Source organism: Triturus cristatus, chromosome 3_2, assembly GCF_964204655.1.
Source record: "Triturus cristatus chromosome 3_2, aTriCri1.1, whole genome shotgun sequence".
In the NCBI taxonomy this organism is placed as follows: domain Eukaryota; kingdom Metazoa; phylum Chordata; class Amphibia; order Caudata; family Salamandridae; genus Triturus; species Triturus cristatus.
In genome coordinates this window covers 101,537,494-101,559,221 of record NC_140584.1, presented here as the reverse complement: position 1 = coordinate 101,559,221, position 21,728 = coordinate 101,537,494, and the positions used below count along the sequence as shown (strand labels likewise).

The 21,728-nt window shown below is 50.5% G+C and overlaps 1 long non-coding RNA gene across 1 annotated transcript in view; it reads left to right on the top strand.

Annotated features, from left to right (window-relative positions):
• The window catches only part of LOC146856867 (uncharacterized), a 41,475-nt gene that overhangs the window by 15,799 nt on the left and 3,948 nt on the right, over positions 1-21,728 (top strand). The window lies entirely within an intron of this gene.

The following is a 21,728-nucleotide window of genomic DNA, read 5'->3' as shown; positions in this document are numbered from 1 at the left end:
GCCACCGCCCGGCCCCAGGCGACCCCACTGTTATCTCCCAAACCCCACCCCTGAGAGCTTGGTGGTCCAAGCCTCTACTTCCAAGAGCACATTCCCTAACGCTCCACCAGATAGGAAATCCAAGAAGCTGGATCATCCTGGGAAGAAAATGTTCTCTTCCGCCAGCTTGGGACTGCGGTCGGTAAACACTTCATATCTATTGGGCCGTTATTCCACTCTGTGTGGGTCAGGGTTGTGCAAGTGCTGCCTCAGTGTTCACAGGAGGCCTGGACCGCACTCTCCCAGGCTGTTGCCGCAGGGAGGGATGCAGCAAAGTTAACCGTCTGCTGTGGGCTGGATACCGCTGACTCTCTAGGCAGGACGATTTCCACGTCGGTAGCCCTTCAATGCTATGCCTGGATGAGATCGACTGGCTTTTCTGGGGCTCTTCAGAGCACCCTTAAGGACATGCCTTTTGATCGCCGTCGCATTTTTGGCGACAAAGCAGACAACGCTCTAGAACGTTCCAAGGACTCATAGGTTACGGCCAAGTCCTTGGGCCTCTCCAACTGCCCTGCACAGTCTGCTTTTCGCCCCTTTCATGGCTACGGTGATGCTCCACTATGTCCCGCACAGGCCACAGGCCGAAGCAAGTTCCACAACCTTCATGCGGCCAGGGACGTGGGAACCACTGCCGTGGTTCTGTGGGCCAGCGAGCGGGCCAGTTCATAAACACCCCTCTGCTTCCGCCTCCAATCTTCCTAGTCTGACATTTCAGGCCCATCAAACGCCAGTGGGCGGCAGGATCCGCCATCATCTCCCCCACTGGCGCACCATCACGTCGGACAGGTGGGTTTTGCAAATGGACCAAAGGGGCTACTCCCTCCCCTTCGAGGCTACCCCCACAGCCATGCCACCTCCGTGCCATTGTATGTCAGTGGGTCATCTGGGCCTTCTCCAACTGGAAGTCGCGGCTCTCTTGGCCAAGGGAGCCATCGAGCGCGTTCCCGTCCCAGAAGTAGGTTGCGGTTGCTATTCCCACTACTTCCTGGTACCCAAGAAGGACAAGGGCCTGCGTCCTATCTTGGATCTCAGGAACGTCAACTGCTTCCTCCGAAAGGAGAAGTTCAAGATGTTGACACTCGCTCAGGTTTTGTCTGCCCCAGACCCTGGAGATTGGATGGTAGCGTTGGACTTGCAGGACGCTTACTTCCACATCCCCGTCCTGCCGGCCCACTGGCATTACCTGCGGTTCACAGTAGGCCACACGCACTTTGTTTACCATGCTCCCCTTTGGCCTTCCCAGTGCCCCTCTGGTGTTAACGAAAGTTGTGGCGGTGGTCGCAGCTCATCTGCACAGATCAGGGGCTCCAGTCTTCCCCTATCTCGACGACTAGCTGTTGAAGGCGGGCTCGCCCCAGGCTGTAATCTCCCACCTCCAGGCTATGGCTGACCTCCTGCATTCGCTGGGATTCTCCATCAACATGCCAAAGTAACACCTGACTCCCTCTCAGAAGCTCCTCTTCATCGGAGCGCTTCTAGACACAACGCAGTTTTGGGTTTATCCTCCTGAACAGCGAGTCTGGGATATTCAGGCTCTGATTCCGATCTTTCAGCCTCTATCCCGGGTTTCGGTCAGGATGACCCTGAGGCTGCTGGGCCTCATGGCCTCCTGCTGTTCGATCATGCCAGGTGGAAAATGTGGGCTCTGGAGTGGGACCTGAAGTTCCAGTGGGCGCAGCATCAGGGGAATCTGTCCGATTGCGTCCAGATCTCCGAGGGCGCTACACAACAGTTGCAGTGGTAGCTCACAAACCAGTTTTGGGTCAGCGGCAGATTCCTCTCCCTTCCCCTACCAGAACACACAGTGGTGACAGAGGCATCCCCTCTGGGATGGGGCGGCCACATGCAAGAGGCGGAGATCAGAGGCCTCTGCTCTCCGGCGGAGTCCGGGCTCCACATCAACCTTCTGGAGCTTCGGGCGATCCGTCTTGCACTCAAAGCCTTCCCACCCTCTGTTCGGGGAAGAGTAGTGCAGGTGTTCACGGACAGCACCACTGCCATGTGGTACTGCAACAAACAAAGCGGGGTGGGGTCGTGGACCCTATGTCAGGAGGCCCTCTGCCTCTGGATATGGCTGGAACATCAGGGCATATCCCTAGTGGTTCAACACTTGGCAGGTTCACTGAACGCCAGGGCGGACGAACTCAGCCGCAGGTGCATGATGGATCACGAATGGCATCTTCACTCGGAGGTGGTGCAAGATCTCTTTCAGCAGTGGGGAGAGCCTTGGTTAGATCTATTCACCTCGAAGAGAACGCGCAATGTCAGCAATTCTGTGCTCTGGAATTTCCAAGGCGGCACTCGCTAGGCGACGCTTTACGTCGCGAGTGGTGCTGCGGTCTTCTGTACGCCGTCCCACCTATACCACTTCTGCCCAGAGTGCTGAAGAAGATCAAGCGTGACCGAGCCCAAGTCATTCTCGTGGCTCCGTATTGGGCACAAAGAGCCTGTTATCCCGAGCTGTTCAACATGGCCAACGATCGTCCGATCAGACTGCCTCTTTGAGAGGATCTTCTGTCTCCGCAGCAGGGGACGGTCCTCCACCCAAACCTGTCCAGCCTCCACCTCCTTTCCTGGAGATTGAGTGGCGGCAGTTGATGTCATTCAACTTACCTCCCAAAGTCTGTAACGTAATCTTGGCAGCCAGGCGTCCCTCCACTAAAACATTTTTTTCTTGCCGATGGAACAAATTTGTGGCATGGTGCACAGCAAAGGCTGTGGATCCCCTTTCTGCCCCTCTTTCTGAGGTTCTCTTGTTCCTCCTGTCTTCGGCACAGCAGCGCTCTGCTCTGGGCACTATCAAGGGCTCTCTCTCTCCCATTTCTGCCTTTCTTAGGCTTCCTGATTAGCCCTCTCTCTTCAAGTCCCAGATTGTTAATCGTTTCTTTAAAGGCATTACTCATCTCTTTCCTCCTATCCCTTTCGTAATGCCTCAGTGGGACTTGAACTTGGTTGTTACCTATTTGATGTGCGCTCCCTTGGAGCCACTTCGCAACTGTCCTCTCAGACTCTTAACACTGCATTCCTGGTAGCCATCACATCTGCCAGAAGAGTGTGTGAGCTCCAGGCTCTTTCATCCAAGCCTCCTTTTCTGGCTGTACATCCGGACAAGGTTGTCCTAAGAACTCGTCCATCCTTCCTTCCCGAGGTGGTCACCTTTTTTCATATTGGCCAAACTATCACTTTGCCCACCTTCTAAAGAGGGAGAGGCTCCACTGTCTGGACCAAAAATGTGCACTTTCCTTCTATCTGGATCGCACCAAACAGTTCCGGGTGGATGACCAGCTCTTTGTTGGCTACGTGGGCGCCAAGAAAGGTCGGGCCCTACACAAGCTGATCATCTCTATATGTGTCTTTTGTGTATTAAAGCCTGCTATTCTCTATCAAAAGAATGAGCCTCCAGTGGGGCTTCGCGACCATTCCACCAGGGCGACGGCAGCCACTACTGCTTCGGGAAGAGGGGTTCCTCCTAATGACATCTGACAGGCAGCTACGTGGGCATCGCTGCACAGGTTTACAAAACACTACTGCCTGGACAGCCTTGTCCGGAGAGACGGCTTCTTTGACCGTTCTGTTCTCCAGGACCTTCTGGTGTGAATTTGGTTCGTAGACCCACCTCCGGGGTTGGTATTGCTTGGGTATCTATTCTAAGGTAAGGAATCTATAACTGGTTCTCTCAGATGAACAAGTTACTTACCTTCGGTAACGATATATCTGTAAGAAACATAGGTTAGTTATAGATACCTTACCTCCCCACCCATCCTCCCCGTTCTGCGAACTGATTTCTAGGGTTAAGGACATCCTTTCTGTGCCTTAGTTATGTGCACCAGTGGTCAGTGTCTTGCATTGCTCTGCGTTTCTGGCGCGGAAAGTCATGTACAGAACTGATGTCAGCACGCGAGGGCGGCGTTTAAGTAGCTACCACGACGTCATCCCGGCCACCACGACGCCAACGACGGACGCGGAGCCGCCCGATGACACCTTCCGATGCACAGAGGTACTACTGATTAAAATGTTTCCGGATCCAGTCTGACGGCTGGGGGTAATTCTAAGGTAAGGAATCTATAACTAACCTATGTTTCTTACAGATATATCGTTACCGAAGGTAAGTAACTTGTTCTTTTGAGCGGTTGCTATATTTGCTTTATTGAGAAGTGGTAACTGGGAGGACAGTGCTGTGCTTCATTGAGGGGTGGTAAATGGGAGTACACTGCTGTGCTTCATTGAGGTAACGGAGTGGGGGTAGTAATGAACTACACTGCCTTGCTTCAATGAGCAGTGGTAACTAAGTACTCTGCTGTACTTCACTGGAGTGGGGTAACAGTACTCTGCTGCGTTTCACTAAGGGGGGGTAAATGGTAGTACGCTTTTATGCTTATTTGAGTGGTGCTAACTGGGAGTAGGAGGGCTAGTAATAGACTATGCTGCTGTGCTTTACTGGGTGGTAGTAACTGGGTGTATTTTGCTGTGCTTCATTGAGGCATTGTAATTGGGGTACGCTGTTGTACTTCATTATGTTGTGTTAACGAATATGATGAGTGTTAACTGGGAGTACGCTGCTGTGCTTCCATGAGGGGTGTTGCCAGGCAGTACGTTGCTGTGCTTCAGTGATGGGCGGTAATGGAATGCGCTGCTGTGTTTCATTTATATTTGTTAACTGGGAGTGCACTGCCGTACTCAACTGAGAAATGCTATCTGTGGCTACGCTGCTTTGTTTTGAAGGGTAGTAAATGGGATTATGAGTGGTGGTAATGAACTTCACTGCTGTGCTTTTTTGAGCGGTGATGACTAAGTACACTGCTGAGCTTCACTGCGGGGGTGGTAACTGAGTACGCGGCTGTGCTTTCTTGATGTGTGGTAACTGGGAGTGCGTTGCTGTGCTTATTTGCAAGGTGGTAACTGGGAGTATGAGGCGGTGCAACTGTTTGCTTTCATGCTTCAGTGAGGAATGAGAACTAAGAATACAATGCTGTGCTTCACTGAGGGGTGGGAACTGGGAGTACTCTGCTGTTCGGTTTTTTTGAGGGGTGGTAACTGGGTTTTCTCTGCTGTCCTTCATTGAGAGATTGTAATGGAGTACCCCGTTGTGCTTTATTGATGTGTGGTAACGGAAAGTACGCCGCTCTGCTTTATTGAGAGGTTTTTACTGAGCACGCTGCTGTGCTTCATTGAAGGGTCTTAACTGGAAGTAAGCTGCTGTTCTTCAAAGAGTTGTAGTAACTGGAAGTACGCTTCTGTTCTTTAATGAGGTGTGGTAACTAAAAGTATGATGCTGTGCTTCATTGAGGGGGGTAACTGGGAGTATGCTGATGTGCTTCATTGAAGGGTCTTAACTGTGGGTGCCCTGCTGTACTTCAGTATGTTGTGGTAACGGAATATGATGGGTGGTAACTGGGAGTACGCTGCTGTGATTCCTTGAGGGGTTTTTCTGGGTAGTACATTGCTGTGCATCATCGAGGGGCGATAACTGGCAGTAGGCTGCTGTGTTTAATTGAGAGTTGGCAACTGGGAGTGTGCTGCTGTACTTAACTGAGGGATTCTATCTGTGACTACGCTGCTGTGCTTTGAGGGGTGGCAATGGACATCTCTGCCGTGTTTTTTGGAGCGGTGATGATATAAAGTACGCTGCAGAGCTTCACTGAGGGGCATTAACCGAGTACACGGCTGCACTTTCTTGATTGGTGGTAACTGGGAGTACTCTGCTCTGCTTAATTGAGAGATGTTAACAGAGTACTCCGTTCTTTATTGAGGGGTGGTAACTGGAATTAGGTCTCTGTGCTTTGAGAAGTTACTGGAAATGCTGCTGTGCTTCATTGAAGGATTTTAACTGGGAGTACGTTGCTGTTTTTTCATTGAGGTGTAACTGAACGTACGCTGCTGTGCTGTAATGAGGTGTGGTAACTAAAAGTACGCCGCTGTACTTTAATGAGGTGTGTAACAGAGTACACTGCTGTGCTGCACTGACGGGTAAAAGAGTATGCTGCTGTGCTTTATTGAGGGTTGGTAACTGGGAGTACGCTGCTGTGCTTCATTGGTGGGTGATAATGGAGTATGATGGATGGCAACTGGGAGTTTGCTGCTGTGCTTCATTGAGGTGTGGTAACTGGGATTACGATGTGGTGCTTCCTTGAGGGGTGTTGCCGGGCAGTATGTTGCTGTTTTTCATTGAGGGGCGGTAACTGGGAGTACGCTGCAGTTCTTAAATGAGTGATGCCAACTGTGATGACGCTGTTATACTTTTCAGAAGTGATAATGGACTTCTCTGCTGTGCTTTTTTGAGCGGTGATAACTACATATGCTGCTGAGCTTCACTGAGGGGTGGAAACCGAGTACGCGGTTGTGCTATGTTGATTGATAGTAACTGAGAGTACCCTGCTGTGCCTAATTGAGGGGTGGTAACTGGGAGTATTTAGGGTTGTAACTGAGGTCACTGTTGTGCTTCAGTAAGGAAGTTAACTAAGAATACACTGCTGGGCTTCATTGAGGGTTTGGAACTGAGTGTATGCTGCTGTGCTTAATTGACGGGTGGGAACTGGCAGTACGCTGCTGTGCTTAATTGAGGGGTGGTAACTGGGAGTATGGGGGCGGGTTACAGACTATTCTGCTGTGCTTTACTGGGTGGTGGTAACTGGGAGTATTTTGCTGTGCTTCATTGAGCGGTTGTAATTTGGGAATGCTGTTGTACTTAATTGTGTTGTGGTAATGAGATATGATGGGTTGTAACTGCGACTACGCTGCTGTGCTTCCCTGATGGGTGTTGGCAGGCAGTACGTTGCTGTGCTTCATTGAGAGGTGGTAACTGGGAGTGTGCTGCTGTGCTTAATTGAGGAGTGGTAACTGGGAGTATGGGGTATTGTAACTGAGTTTGCTGCTGTGCTTCAGTGAGGAATGTTAACTAGGAATACACTGCTGTGCTTCATTGAGGGGTGGGAACTGGGAGTATGCTGCTGTGCTTAATTGAGGGTTGGCAACTAAGACTATGCTGCTGTTCTTTTTTCTTGATGGGTGGTAACCGATTACACTGCTGTGCTTCTTTGAGGGGTGCTAACGGAGTACTCTGCTGTGCTTCTTGAAATATTGTAACTGAGTACACTGTTTTGCTTTATTGAGGGATGGTAACTGGAAATACGCTGCTGTGCTTTATTGAAAGGTGTTTACTGAGCTCACTGCTGTGCTTCATTTAGGGTGGTATCTAGGAGTATGCTGCTGTGCTTCAATGAGGTGTAGTTTAACTGGGAGTATGAGGGCTGTTAACAGACTATGCTACTGTGCTTACTTGAGGGTCAATAACGGAGTACATTGCTGTGCTTTATTAAGTGGGTGTAACATGTGTACGCTGTTGTACTTAAGTTGTATCTGAAAGAAACACGTTAGTTAGATTCCTCACCTTAGACTATCCCCAGGCGTCAGGCTGGATCCGGAAAGATTTTTGTAGCAATACCCCTTGCGCGTCGCTAGGCGTCATCTGTGGCTCCGCGTCCGTCGTTGGCGTCGTGCGCCGAAATGACTTCATCGGAGTACTTAGACGCCGCCCTCACGCGCTGACGTCAGTTCTTCTTTTTCCGCGCCAGACAGCGCCGATCCGGGAAGAGCTTACCCCTTAGTCAATTTTTGACTAAACTTTTTTGACTCTTTTTGGTCTTCTGTCGACTCGACTCTGGTGCCGGTAGGATGCCCGGGTTTAAAGCCTGTGACTCCTGTCATCGACTGATGTCGGTGACGGACCACTATCGCCGGTGCCTTTGCTGCCTGGGGGCCGACTACGACGCGGAGTCGTGCCCCGATTGTCAGGCCTTGACCTTGAAGGCTAGGCGGGAGCGGTCCCGTAAGCTTCGGCACTCGGCTCCGCGCCGCTCATGGTCCCGGTCCAAGAGGAGTTCCAAGGACCGGTCGCGGAGCTGCAGTCACCATCATCGCTCGTCGGGCTCGAAGTCTTCGTGTAAGTCGAAGCGATCTAAGAAGTCCAAGAGGCGACACCGCTCTTCGGACACCCCTCGCCGGTCGCGCGTCTCGGCCGAGGATCAGGGTGGTCCCACCCCCGCAGCTCCGTCGGAGCCGCAGGAGCCGCATCCGTCCCCATACCCGCCAGTCCCTGGGACTGACGCGACTCCGGCGGAGGTCAGTGCCTTCCTCTCGGCCATGAGGGGCCTGGCTCCACCGCCGCCGCCTGCCGGCGCGTCTTCGGGCCCCGCGGGCTCGACTCGGCGACCTCTCGTGCCGGCGGCTCCGGCGGCGTCGACGACTTTGTTCCCGACGCCGCAGGTCCCCGAGGGATCCAGGCCTGGATCTCTGCCGGCGCCGGTCGACCTCACAACGCCTCCTCCGCCAGCGCCGACACCGGTACCGCCCCCGGCGGCGTCTCCGGACGACGCAGTTCCCCGGTTTAGCCCCTGTCCGGGCCCGGCGTCGGTGCGGCGCCGCCTGACGCCGCGCCCGGCGCCGATAGATGAGCGTTTCATCTACCGCCCGGCTCCAATCATTCCTCCTGTTTATCAGGAATCAGATGACGGGGGCGACTGGGAGGGGTCTGAGAACCCTATGGCTATACAGGGCCAACTTTCACAGCACTGGGCAGACGAACTGGGGGATGCCAGTGGTCTGGACACTTCCCCGGACGCTGGTTTCATCTCTCCTCCGACTGTGGCCTCGGAGGAAGGTGCAGCTTTTTCAGTGGTGCTGCGCAAGGCGGCCGCAGCCCTGGGGCTCGAGCTGCCTGCTGTGGCCATGAGGACTAACGTCCTCACAGAGGTGCTTCAACCGTCAGCAAGCTCCACTGACCCTCTGCTGCAGTTCAATGAGGGCCTCATCGACGTTCTGCAGGGCACTTGGTCCAAGCCCTCCACAGTTCCTCCTGTGGATCGGAACGTGGGCCGGCGCCACCGCCCTGCTCCGGGCGACCCCAGTTTCCTGTCCCAACACCCCACCCCCGAGAGTCTGGTTATCCAGGCCTCCACTTCCCAATCCTCCTTCCCGTCCGCCCCTCCGGATCGGGAATCCAAGAGGCTAGAACAGTTCGGAAATAAGCTGTTCTCTTCCCTGAGTTTGGGCCTTCGGTCTTTGAACACCACTTGGCTCTTGGACCGTTTATCCCACTCTCTGTGGGATACGGTGGAGGACGTGCTGCCCCTGTGTCCGGAGGAGGCCCGGACACGTCTCTCCCAGGCGCTTGCTGACGGGCAAGATGCAGCATGACATGCCATACGGTGTGGACTAGACACCACGGACTCGCTGGGTAGGGTGATTTCCACCACGGTGGCACTCCGGCGCCACGCCTGGCTGCAGTCCACATCTTTTTCGGGAGATGTCCAGAGTTCCCTCATGGATATGCCCTTTGATGGCACTCGCCTTTTTGGTGAGAAGGCGGATAGTGCGGTGGCTCGTTTTAAGGACTCCCGAGCTACGGCCAGGTCCTTGGGTCTCTCGGCCCCACGGCCGCAATCTTCCGCCTTTTGCCCCTTTCGTGGCCAAGGAAGGGGTGCCTCCACACGTCCACCTAGCCACCGGCCGCAGACCCAACCTGCACGCGGTTGCAGACATGGATTCCACCGTTGCGGTACTGGAGGACAAGGTGCCGGTCAGTCCACATCCACCCCGGCAGCATCCGCCTCAAAGCCCTCCTAGTCCGAGCTTTCAGGCCCATTCCACGCCAGTGGGCGGCAGAGTTTGCCATCACCTGCTCCACTGGTGATCCATCACTTCGGACAGGTGGGTGCTGCAAATCGTCCGAAGAGGCTACTCCCTCCCCTTCGAGACGACCCCTCCGGCCATGCCACCGCAGTGCCACCGTATATCGGAGGATCACTTGAATCTTCTGCGGGAGGAAGTTACGGCCCTCTTGGCCAAAGAGGCCGTCGAGCGCGTTCCTGGTCCAGAAGTAGGCCGTGGTTGCTATTCCCACTACTTTCTGGTTCCCAAGAAGGGCAAAGGGGGCCTACGCCCTATCTTGGACCTCAGGAGCGTCAACGCCTTCCTCCGGAAGGAACGGTTCAAGATGCTAACTTTAGCTCAGGTTCTGGCTGCCCTCGACCCTGGAGACTGGATGGTAGCGTTGGACTTGCAGGACGCCTATTTTCACATCCCCGTCCTGCCGGCCCACCGGCGTTACCTGCGGTTCACGGTGGGTCAGGAGCACTTTCAGTTCCCCGTGCTCCCCTTCGGCCTCATCAGTGCCCCTCGGGTGTTCACAAAAGTGATGGCGGTGGTCGCAGCTCATCTGCGCAGATCTGGGGTTCCAGTCTTCCCCTATCTCGACGACTGGCTGTTGAAGGTGGGCTCGCCCCAGCAAGTCGTCTCCCACCTCCAGACTACGGTCGACCTCCTGCATTTGCTGGGGTTCTCCATCAACGTGCCGAAGTCACACCTGAGACCCTCCCAGAAGCTCCTCTTCATCGGAGCGGTTCTCGATTCGGCGAAGTTCCGGGCTTATCCTCCAGAACAGCGGGTCCGGGATATTCAGGCTCTGATTCCCATCTTTCGGCCTCTATCCTGGGTTTCAGTCAGGTTGGTGCTGCGGCTTCTGGGGCTGATGGCCTCCTGCATCCTCTTGGTGCATTACGCCAGGTGGCGAATGCGGGCTCTGCAGTGGGACCTGAAGTTTCAGTGGCCCAGCATCGAGGCAACCTGTCCGACCATGTCTTGATCTCGGAGGGCACTGCGAAACAGTTGCAGTGGTGGCTCACGGACCGCGATTGGGTCAGGGGCAGATGCCTCTCCCTACCCCAACCGGAGCACGTAGTAGTGACGGACGCGTCCCTCCTGGGATGGGGAGGCCATATGGGAGAGGTGGAAATCAGAGGCCTCTGGTCTCCGACGGAGTCTCAACTCCATATCAACTTGTTAGAGCTTAGAGCGATCCGGCTTGCACTGAAAGCCTTCCTTCCCTCTGTCCGGGGAAGTGTCGTGCAGGTGTTCACAGACAACACCACCGCCATGTGGTATTGCAACAAGCAGGGCGGGGTGGGGTCGTGGACCCTTTGTCAGGAGGCTCTGCGCCTCTGGACATGGCTGGAACACCAGGGCATCATCCTGGCGGGCTCTCTGAACGCCAGAGCAGACGAACTCAGCCGCCGGTGCATGATGGATCACAAATGGTGTCTGAACTCGGACGTGGCGCAAGGTCTCTTTCTGCAGTGGGGAGAGCCTTGGTTAGATCTATTCGCCACCGAAGAGAACGCGCAATTTCAGCAGTTCTGCGCGTTGGAATTTCCAAGGCGGCACTCGCTCGGAGACGCTTTTCGTCACGAGTGGAGTTGCGGTCTGTTGTACGCCTTTCCGCCCATACCCCTTCTGCCCAGAGTGCTGAAGAAGATCAGGCGCGACCGGGCCCAAGTCAGCTTAGTGGCTCCGGATTGGGCCCGAAGGTACTGGTATCCCGAGCTACTCAGTATGTCAATCGATCCTCCGATACGACTGCCTCTTCAGTAGGACCTTCTGTCGCAGCAGCAGGGGACGGTCCTCCACCTGAACCTGTCCAGTCTCCACCTCCATGCCTGGAGATTGAGCGGCGACAGTTGATGCCATTTGACTTGCCTCCTGAAGTCTGTGATGTGATTCTGGCAGCCTGGCGTCCTTCCACAAAATCGGTATACGCCTGCAGGTGGAACAAATTTGTGGCATGGTGCACAGCAAAGGCTGTGGATCCCCTTTCCGCCCCTCTTTCTTCTTTCTTTGGCCCAGCAGGGCTCTGCTCTTGGCGCCTTGAAAGGTTATCTTTCTGCAATCTCTGCTTTCTTACGGCTTCCTGATCAGCCTTCTCTTTTCAAGTCCCCTGTTGTTTCGCGTTTTCTTAAAGGCATTACTCACATGTTTCCTCCTGTCCCCTTCGTAATGCCTCCGTGGGATTTGAATCTGGTCTTGTCCTTTCTGATGTGCGCTCCCTTTGAGCCCCTTCACAATTGTCCACTTCGTCTTCTGACTCTTTAGATTGCTTTCCTGGTAGCTATCACCTCGTCTAGACGGGTGAGTGAGCTCCAGGCTCTGTCATCTAAGCCTCCCTTTCTTTCTGTTCATCCGGACAAGGTTGTCCTCCGGACTCATCCTTCTTTTCTTCCGAAAGTGGTGACCCCCTTTCACATTGGGCAATCGGTCACTTTGCCCACCTTCTCTCCGCCTCCGCATCCTTCGAAAGAGGAAGAGAGGCCCCAACGTCTGGACCCCAAACGTGCGCTGTCCTTTTATTTGGACCGCACCAGACAGTTCCAGGTGGACGACCAACTTTTTGTTGGATACGTAGGTGCTAAGAAGGGGAGAGCCGTACACAAATGGACCATCTCACGGTGGGTCATCTTGTGTATAAAAGTTTGTTACTCCTTGGCGAAAAAGGACCCTCCTGTTGGGCTGAGAGCCCATTCCACCCGGACCACGGCGGCGACTACTGCCCTGGGACGGGGAGTACCCTTGCAGGACATCTGTCAGGCGGCGACGAGGGCCTCTCTGCACACGTTCGCCAAGCACTATTGCCTGGACAGCTAAGTCCGGAGAGATGGCTTCTTTGGCCGTTCTGTTCTCCAGGACTTTCTGGTGTGATCTTGGTTCGCAGACCCTCCACCGGGGTTAGTATTGCTGGGGTATCTATTCTAAGGTGAGGAATCTAACTAACGTGTTTCTTTCAGATGAACAAGTTACTTACTTTCGGTAACGATGTATCTGTAAGAAACATTAGTTAGTTAAATTCCTCACCGACCCACCCATCCTCCCCGCTCTGCGAACCGACATCTAGGGTTAAGGTCATCCTGTTCAGGGCCCTAGACTTTTTGGCACCAGTGTCGGTCTCTTGCATGGCTCTGCGTTCCTGGCGCGGAAAGCTATGTACAAGAACTGACGTCACCGAGCGAGGGCGGCGTCTAAGTACTCCGACGTCATTCCGGCGCACGACGCCAACGACGGACGCGGAGCCGCAGACAACGCCTAGCGATGCGCAAGGGGTATTGCTACAAAAATCTTTCCGGATCCAGCCTGACGCCTGGGGATATTCTAAGGTGAGGAATCTAACTAACTAATTTTTCTTACAGATGCATCGTTACCGAAGGTAAGTAACTTGTTCGTTAAGGGAATATGATGCGTGGTAACTGGGAGTGCGCTGCTGTGCTTAATTGATGGGGTAATAACTGGAAGTATGTTGCTGCGCATTTTTGAGCGGTGGCTATGGAGTATACTGCTGTGCTTTGAGAGGTGGTAATGGAGTGAGGCGTGGTAATGCACTATACTGCTGTGCCTCATTGAGCGCTAGTAAGGAAGGACGCTGCTGTGCTGCACTGAAGGGTGAGAACAGTATGCTGCTGGGTTTCACTTACAGGTGCTAACTGGGAGTATGAGGCTGGTAACAGACTATGCTGCTGTATTTCACTTGGGTGGTGGTAACTGGGAGTAGGTTGCTGTGCTTCATTGAGAGGTTGTAATTGCGGTATGCTGTTGTACTTCATTATGTTGTGGTAACAGAATATGATGAGTGGTAAGTGGGAGAACGCTGCTGTGCTTCCTTGAGGGATGTTGCCGGGCAGTATGTTGCTGTGCCTAATTGAGGGGCCGCAACTGGGAGTACACTGCTGTGCTTAATTGAAAAGGTGTTAACTGGTAGTATGCTGCTGTACTTAACTGTGGGATGCTAACTGATTACGCTGCTCTGAGGGTGGTGAATGGGATTGTGAGAGGTGGTAATGGACTTAACTGCTGTGCTTTTCTGAGCGGTGATAGCGAAGTGCGCTGCTGAGCTTCACTGGGTGGTAACAGAGTACGCAACTTTGCTTTCTTGATGGGTGGTAACTGGGAGTGTGACGGGTTATAACTGAGCTTGCTTTCGTGTTTCAGTGAGGAATGTTAACCAGTAATACTGTGCTGTGCTTCATTTAGTGGTGGGAACTGGGAGGAAGCTGCTGTTCTTTTTTGATGGTTGGTAACTGGGACTACTCTGCTGTGCTTCATTGAAGGATTGTAACTGAGTACGCTGTTGTGCTTTATTGAGGGATGGTAATGGGAAGTACACCGCTATGCTTTGAGAGGTTTGTACTGAACACGCTGCTGACCTAGGAGTATGCTGCTGTGCTTCATTGAGGGGCAATAACTGCAAGTATGTTGCTGTGCTTAATTGAGGGGTTGTAACTTGTGTAATCTGTTGTACTTTATTAAGTTGTGGTAAGGTCAATAGGATGGGTAGTAGCTGGGAGTGTGCTGCTGTGCTTAATTAATGGATAATAACCGGAAGTATGCTGCTGTACTTTTTTTGAGCTGTGGCTACGAAGTACATTGCTGTGCTTCATTGAGGACGGAAATGGTAGAACGGTGCTGTGCTTCATTGAGGGGTGGTATGTGGAAGTATGCTGCTGTGCTTCATTGTAGGGTCTTAACTGGGAGTATGGTGCTGCTCTTCAATGAGGAGTAGTAACTGGTCGTAGACTGCTGTGCTTTAATGAGGTGTGGTAACTAAAAACGCTGCTGTGCTTTAATGAGGTGTGGTAACTGGGAGCACGCCGCTGTGCTTCACTGAGGAGTCATAACGGAGGACGCTGCTGTGCTTTATTGAGGATTGGTAACTGGAAGTACCCAGCTGTGCTTAGCTGGGGGTGGTAATTGGGAGCACACTGTTGTACTTAATTATGTATGGAATATGATGGGTGGTAACTGGGAGTACCCTGCTATTCTTTTTTTGAGCGGTGGCTAAGGAGTATGTTGCTGTGCTTTATTGTGGGGTTGTAACATGTGTACGCTGTTGTACCTCATTAAGTTGTGGTAAGGTAATATGGTGGTGCGTAACTGGTTTTGTGATGCGGTGCATTATTGATGGTTGGTAACGGAGTACACTCATGTGCTTTTTTTGAGTGACGGTTTAGGAGTACACTCCAGTGCTTCATTGAGAAGTGGTGCTAACTGGGAGTATGGGGGCTGGTAACAGACTATTCTGCTGTGGTTTACTGGGAGTAGCAACTGGAGTACGTTGCTGTGCTTCAATGAGGCATTGCAATTGAGATACGCTGTTGTACTTAATTATATTGTGTTAACGCAATATCATGGGTGGTACCTGGGAGTACGCTGCTGTTTCCTTGGGGGGTGTTGCCAGGCAGTACGTTGCTGTGCTTCAGTGATGGGCGGTAACTGGGAGTACACTGCTGTGCTTCATTGATTTTTGGTAACTGGGAGTTCACTGCTGTACTTAACTGAGGCTAATGCTACCTGACTAAGCGGCTGTGCTTTGAGGGGTGGTAAATGGGATTATGGGTGATGAAAAATGGTCTTTGCTGCTGTGCTTTTTTGAGCGGTGATGACTAAGTACACTGCTGAGCTTCACTGAGGGGGTGGTAACTGAGTACGTTGTTGTGCTTTGATTAGTGGTAATTGGAAGTGTGCTGCTGTGCCTATTTGAGGGGTGGTAATGGAGTATGAGGCGTTGTAACTGTTTGCTGACATGCTTCAGTGAGGAATGTTAAATAGGGATACACAGCTGTGCTTCATTGAAGGGTGGGAACTGGGAGTACACTGCTGTGCTTCATTAAGGGGTGGTAACTGGGATTTCTCTGCAGTCTTTCATTGAGAGATTGTAACAGAGTACGCCAATGTGCTTTATTGAGGCGTGGTAATGGGAAATACGCCGCTATGCTTTATTGAGAGGTTTTTACCGAGCACTCTGCTGTGCTTTATTGAAGGGTCTTAACTGGGGGTACGCTGCTGTTCTTCAATGAGGTGTAGTTACTGGAAGCACGCTGCTTTGCTTTACTGAGGTGTGGTAACTGAAGACGCTGCTGGGCTTTAATGAGGTGTGGTAAATTAGATTACGCCGCTCTGCTTCACTGAGAGGTAGTAACAGTGTTTGCTGCTGTGCTTAACTGAGGGTTGGAAACTGTGAGTACGCCGTTGTGCTACATAGAAGTGTGGTAATGGCGTATGATGGATAGTAACTGGGAACGCACGGCTAGCGGATCGGGCGAGGGCGGAGCAGGGAAACTAACTGCAAACCCCAGGCTCCTCTACTCGCCACAGCCTTATCTCCTTGTGCCTGGAGGCACTTAAATTCAGCACCTACCAACCTCAGCGCGGGACGCGTGGCCAGCGATTCGGATGAGAGTAGAACAGGGGAACGAACTGCAATCCCCAGGCGCCTCTGCTCTCCACAGCCTCATCTCCTTGGGCCTGGAGGCGCTTTAAATTCAGCACCAACCTCCTGCAGTGCTGGACGGGCAGCCAGAAGATCGGGTGAGAGTGGAGCTAAGGAACGAACTGCAACCTCCAGGCTCCTCTGCTCTCCACAGCCTCATCTCTTTGCGCCTGGAAGTGCTTAAATTCAGCACCTACCTCCGCAGCGCTGGCCGCGCAAGGCCTGCACCTGGGCGAAGCCTGGCCCAAGGGTGGGCTCGTTCTTGCCCTTCACTGACCGGAGAAGACCGGACTTGGCCCACACCAACATCGGCAGTCAAATCTCACCAGAAGGAGCTCCTTATTTATATCTTTCCAGTGTTTTTGCTACAGAGGTGCGGCTTATGCAGTTGTGAAGGAGTATTGATGTACCAGTATCGTGTTTACTAGGGTTGGAGGTAGGAGCCAGGTATTCTATAAAAGGTCTGAAGATGCCAGGCTGGGCCTCATCCATCTTTCACCTGAGTGAGTGAGCTTGAATTTCTATTTCTCTACTATTTTATTATATTATCCGCTGGGCTACACTGTGCTAAGGTGACATTAGTTAGATCATGGGTAAAAGGAAAGCCGGTGACCCTATCAAGCCTGAGACTAATGCCAAGAAACCACGGAAGCCAGGACATAAAAAATCTGTAGCTGCTCTGTACTCTAATACCAGCACACTGGCTGACATAGACTCATTATTTGAAGAGGTAGAGTATCTTCTAAATCTGAACACTAACAAAGGCAAGGGCAACCCCTCAAGGGTCCCCGATATGTTAAAAAACGCAAAAAACTGCATGCATCAGTTATTGCTCATACAACAAGTCCTGTTGTTCTAGACTAACCCTGGGCGTAGTTCGCGTAGTAGCGCTACACGTAACTACGCAAAGTGCACTTCGCACTACGCGAGATACGCGCAGCACTATGCAAACTGCGTAGTGCGATGATTGCACAGTGCCGGATGCTTGTCCGCACTGTGCAATCATTGAAAACGGCATCTTGCACAGTGCGAGCTGTCATTTTCTGCCGCTCGAGTCGATTTTTACTCGAGCAGCAGCTTTCTCAACGCAGACTGGTAGTTTCTCATCGCGAGCGGTCGCGAGCATACGCGACCACTTGCAATGAGAAAACCTGACCTCCCCGTGTTGAGAATTTTGCCGAGAGGTTTATTTTCCACGCTCGCGATCGGCAACTTGATGTTGCTGATCGCGAATGAGGAAAAAGTCTCACTGGGATGTCATTTAGCTCGCTCGCGTTCGCCAACTTGACATTGAGGACCGCGAGCGAGCAAAAAATGCCAACTACGCTACACGTTTTTGCACTGTGCTACGTGCAATTCGCGTAGCGCGAAGTAGCACAAACTACGCAAACGTAACGTAGTTGTTCGCCCAGGGTTATTCTAGACCACAATTGTGAGACCCCTAAGCCCACAGATGATATAGGCCTTGCTTCGCCTAAATTGAAGGAAGCCTAATGGAGCCACCTATCCCGATCTCATGCCCATTATTACCTGAAATCATTATTGTCTCTAACGTTCCCTGTCGCAATCTATTTGCTCCCCTATAATCCCCCGATGATATCAGAGGGTCACACGTGGTACAGGAGCAATCTGGGAAAAATTGTGTTGATCAAACTGACAACGGGTTACATCAAGAGATGGGTGCCCGAGAAGATAGTGACTATACCACTGTAAAATTCTAGATTGGACCATCTTGGTAGTCTGTCTCCTTAACGGACCAGGTTTCTTCACTACAAATAAAAAACTCTTCCTGCTGGTGCAATCAAGGACGTCAGGCAGGCTTGGATGGATCCTCTCTGATACCAGAGGATCGGAATCTGGACTTACACTAGCTTCATTAACAGTTGCTAGAGGGCTGAGGGCATGCAATGGACGCACTATCTCCGACCCTGATCAAGCCCCCACTTTTAGAAGAGGTAATCATGTGTGTGTAATTGATTTTGTTATTCTAGACGTGAGATTGTAGCCACTTCTGGCTGATATGAAAGTAGATCGGCGCCCTGACAGTGATCACGACTTCTTGATTACAACATTGATTGGAGCTTTACTTGCCGGGGAATCAAATACATGGCATACAATCGTGCTGAACCCATATTAGCAAACTGTCGATATGTCTCATGGCCTAGAGCTTTGTCAAAACCGAATTTGTTGTCCCAGATATATGGCCTTTATGCTAAGTTTCTGCCAAATTATGTAGGGGAAAATGAATCAGAAATTTCCATTTTGAGCATACACAACCTCCTATTTAAAGAGTTACAACAGGTATTTTATAAAGATGTGGCTCATAAGAAGCCAGCCTTGGGCAAAGACATGAAATGGTATGATCTCACTTGCAGGCAGGCCCAAAGGCTCTTTAAGATCTGCTGTCTTAGGCAGTATTAGGAATTTAATAGTCCAAGCTAGGTGCACTGGTAAAGCCTTGTTAAATCTTGCAAAAACAAACTGGAACGACCAGTCTGCAGTTAAAACAAATGATAATAGCCTTTTCTGGGGTACAGTGGCCCAAACTAGAACAGAAAATGTGAAGAGCTGGCAACTTCATACCCCAGCTGAGAAATGAGTATCTCACTATTCTTATCTCTAAGAAGGAAAGGTTTCATATACCTTAGGGCCCTCTTGCAACCCGAAAATCACAGGCATAGTTTGTCACAACACTATAGAAGCTCATGTACCAGCTATTACCTTTAGCCTAAAGGATACTGCTTGAGCCATAGCCTCATTAAAATATGCTAAGGCGCCAGGACCAGATAAAATCCCTGGCGACTTCTATAAATCAGAACCTCAGATTTGGACAGTTTATCTTAATCTACTCTCTAATGCCATAGCACGAGGAGGCAAGATACCAGACTCTTGGAGAAGAACAGAGATTATTACAATATATAAAAAAGGTGACGCATGAGCGCCCTCAAACATGCCAATTAGCCTAATTGATAATGCTCAAAGGATTTTTGCTAAGCAAATTCTTGAAAAATTGTTGTATTGGGTAGACTCTTACAACATTATGTCAACCCTCCAAGCTGGGTTTCGCTCAAAGATGAGTCCCTCTGATCAAATTTTTAGATTTGCCACATTGCACTGTAGATATGTTTTACTGTGTCATCAGAAACTTTACGTGGCTTTTATCGATCAAAGAGCCGCTTTTGATCTCATTTCACGTACCAATTTGTGGCATGTTTTAAATACGGTGGGGATCCCCAGACACTTGATCCATTTTATATCCCATCTGTACAGTAATTTTGCTTGGGTACGATGCGGCCACATGGGAGAATTAACCGATCGCATACCTATCCAGAGGGGTGTACGGCAAGGGTGCGCTGTTGCAACCACACTCTTCAACCTTTATATAAATTGTGTGAATAATATTCTGATGAACTGCAGAAATGATTTCCCTGTTCAGAGCAGCAGCAAGGTACGGATTCTCATACTCACAGACAATTCCCTTCTCATCTCTAAGACTCCGATCGGGTTCCAGCTCCTTGCTGACATATTCAGATTTTTGTGTGCCAAGTGGCTTTGAGCTCCTTGTTAATAAGACCAAATATATGGTGTTTGGGAAGGGTGTGGCCAAAAACTCCATTATTAGAGTAGGTGGAGAAGCCCTATAGAGGGTGAAGAGTTTAGATTACCTGGGTGTCAAAGTAATGGAGAACTTCAAGTGGAAAGATCAACTTAGCACAAGCACGCTATTTGTTGAGCACAGAGCGAGTGCTATCAATAGGTTGCACAGGTAAACAAGCTCTCATGCGGTCTCACTGGCCCTTGAAGTATATCGTGGTAAGACACAAGGGACCGCTCTTTATGGTGCGGAGACTTGTGGTTGTACTGATGTTTCTCAACTTACCACTGCAGAAAATAAGTTTGTCAGACATTTTGTTTCCGTTCATAACAGTACACAGTTAATTCCCCTATTTTTTGATTTAGGACTAAAAAGAATTGTAGATTTGCCTGCACTTAGACCCCTTGTCAGTTGGGTTTGTCTATGGGTTACAGCTGAATTAAGAGTTCAGAGATTGCCTTGCTAACTTGCTTAGTGCAAGAGGTGCCAAATCAGTACCCTGGGTTAAATTGGTCTCTGACTGGTTAAGCAAGTTGGGATTGGGAAAGGGTTTGGGCTGACCCGGAAAAATGTGCAAAGAGGATATCAATATTTTGAAAATCCAGCTATTGGATTGAATTCCTAATGATCCATATCAATAACCAGTCAAATGGCCCATTGACAAATAGACTTTTAGATATTAAACCGTTTCCTAGTTTTGAGGAATTTTAAGACTGTTTCCTCTTCCTTAGCGAAAAAGGCTTTATATTCGCTTTTGATTTGGGTACCTTACCTCTGAGGTCCTTCAATAATAAATTAAACAAGGACTTAGCTTCAAGTATCTGCCTGGCGTGTGGCTTGGAAAATAAAAAGGAGACACACACTATTCTTTTGTCCTGGTTATCTAGGCCCTCACCAGAAATGGATTATTCTCCTATGTCATGACCTCAACATGACCACATATTTAGTGGCTTTCAGAATCTTGAAGAGTGATACTACTCCCGTAATTGTTATTGCCATCAGCAAAGTTTTATAGGTGGTTTGGTTCAAACGTGGTAGATTACAGACTGTGATTACCAGAGATTAAGATGTCTTTTAATTACCACCTAATTCCAATCATGCATATTTTTTCTAGACATTTTATGCTGCTTTTTGCCCGTTTTGCATATAGCACTGGCTCAACTTTTGTACTCTGTTTTGTATATAGTAATAATTGCAGGAATTAAATTCTTAATAGCATCTGCTTTTTACTATACACCTGAGCAACGTGATGTTTTAAAAACATAAAAATGTATTTTGATGTTATTTATTGTATTATTTTGAGCATGTACACTCTGATGGTACTTGTATACCGAATAAAGTATTTTACTACTACTAACTGGGAGTACGCTGCTGTGCTTCACTTAAGGATGCTGACTGGGACTATGCTGCTGTGCTTCATTGAGGGGTAGTTACTGGGAGTGCGTTACTCTTCTTCATTGAGGAGTGGTTACTGGGAGTTTGATGGGTGATAAACTGCTGCACTTTATTGATGTATAGTAACAGTACGCTGCTATGCTTCACTGAGGGATGGTCACTGGGATTGAGCTGCAGTTTTTCATTGAGTTGTGGTAAGTGGGACTACACTGCTGTGCTCTACTGAGGGGTAGGAAGAGTATGCTACTGTGGTTCCTTGAGGGGTTGGTACTGGGAGCATGAGGCATAGTGATGGTCTAAACTGCTGTGCTTCACTGACCAGTAGTTACTGAGCATATGAGGGGTGGTAATGGACTATGCTGCTGTGCTGTTTTATTGAGTGCATTTCACAGAGTACCCTTCTGTCCTTAACTGAGGGGTTGTAACTGAGTACGCTGTTGTGCTTCATGGAGGTGTGGTAAGAGTATGTTGTTGTGCTTCAGGAGGGGTGGTAACAGAGTATGTTGCTGTGCTTCATTGAGGAGTTAGAACTAGCAATACGCTGCTGTTTCATAGAGGAGTGTTAACGTGAAGTATGATGCACTGGTGTCTTCATGAGGCGATCTTGCATAC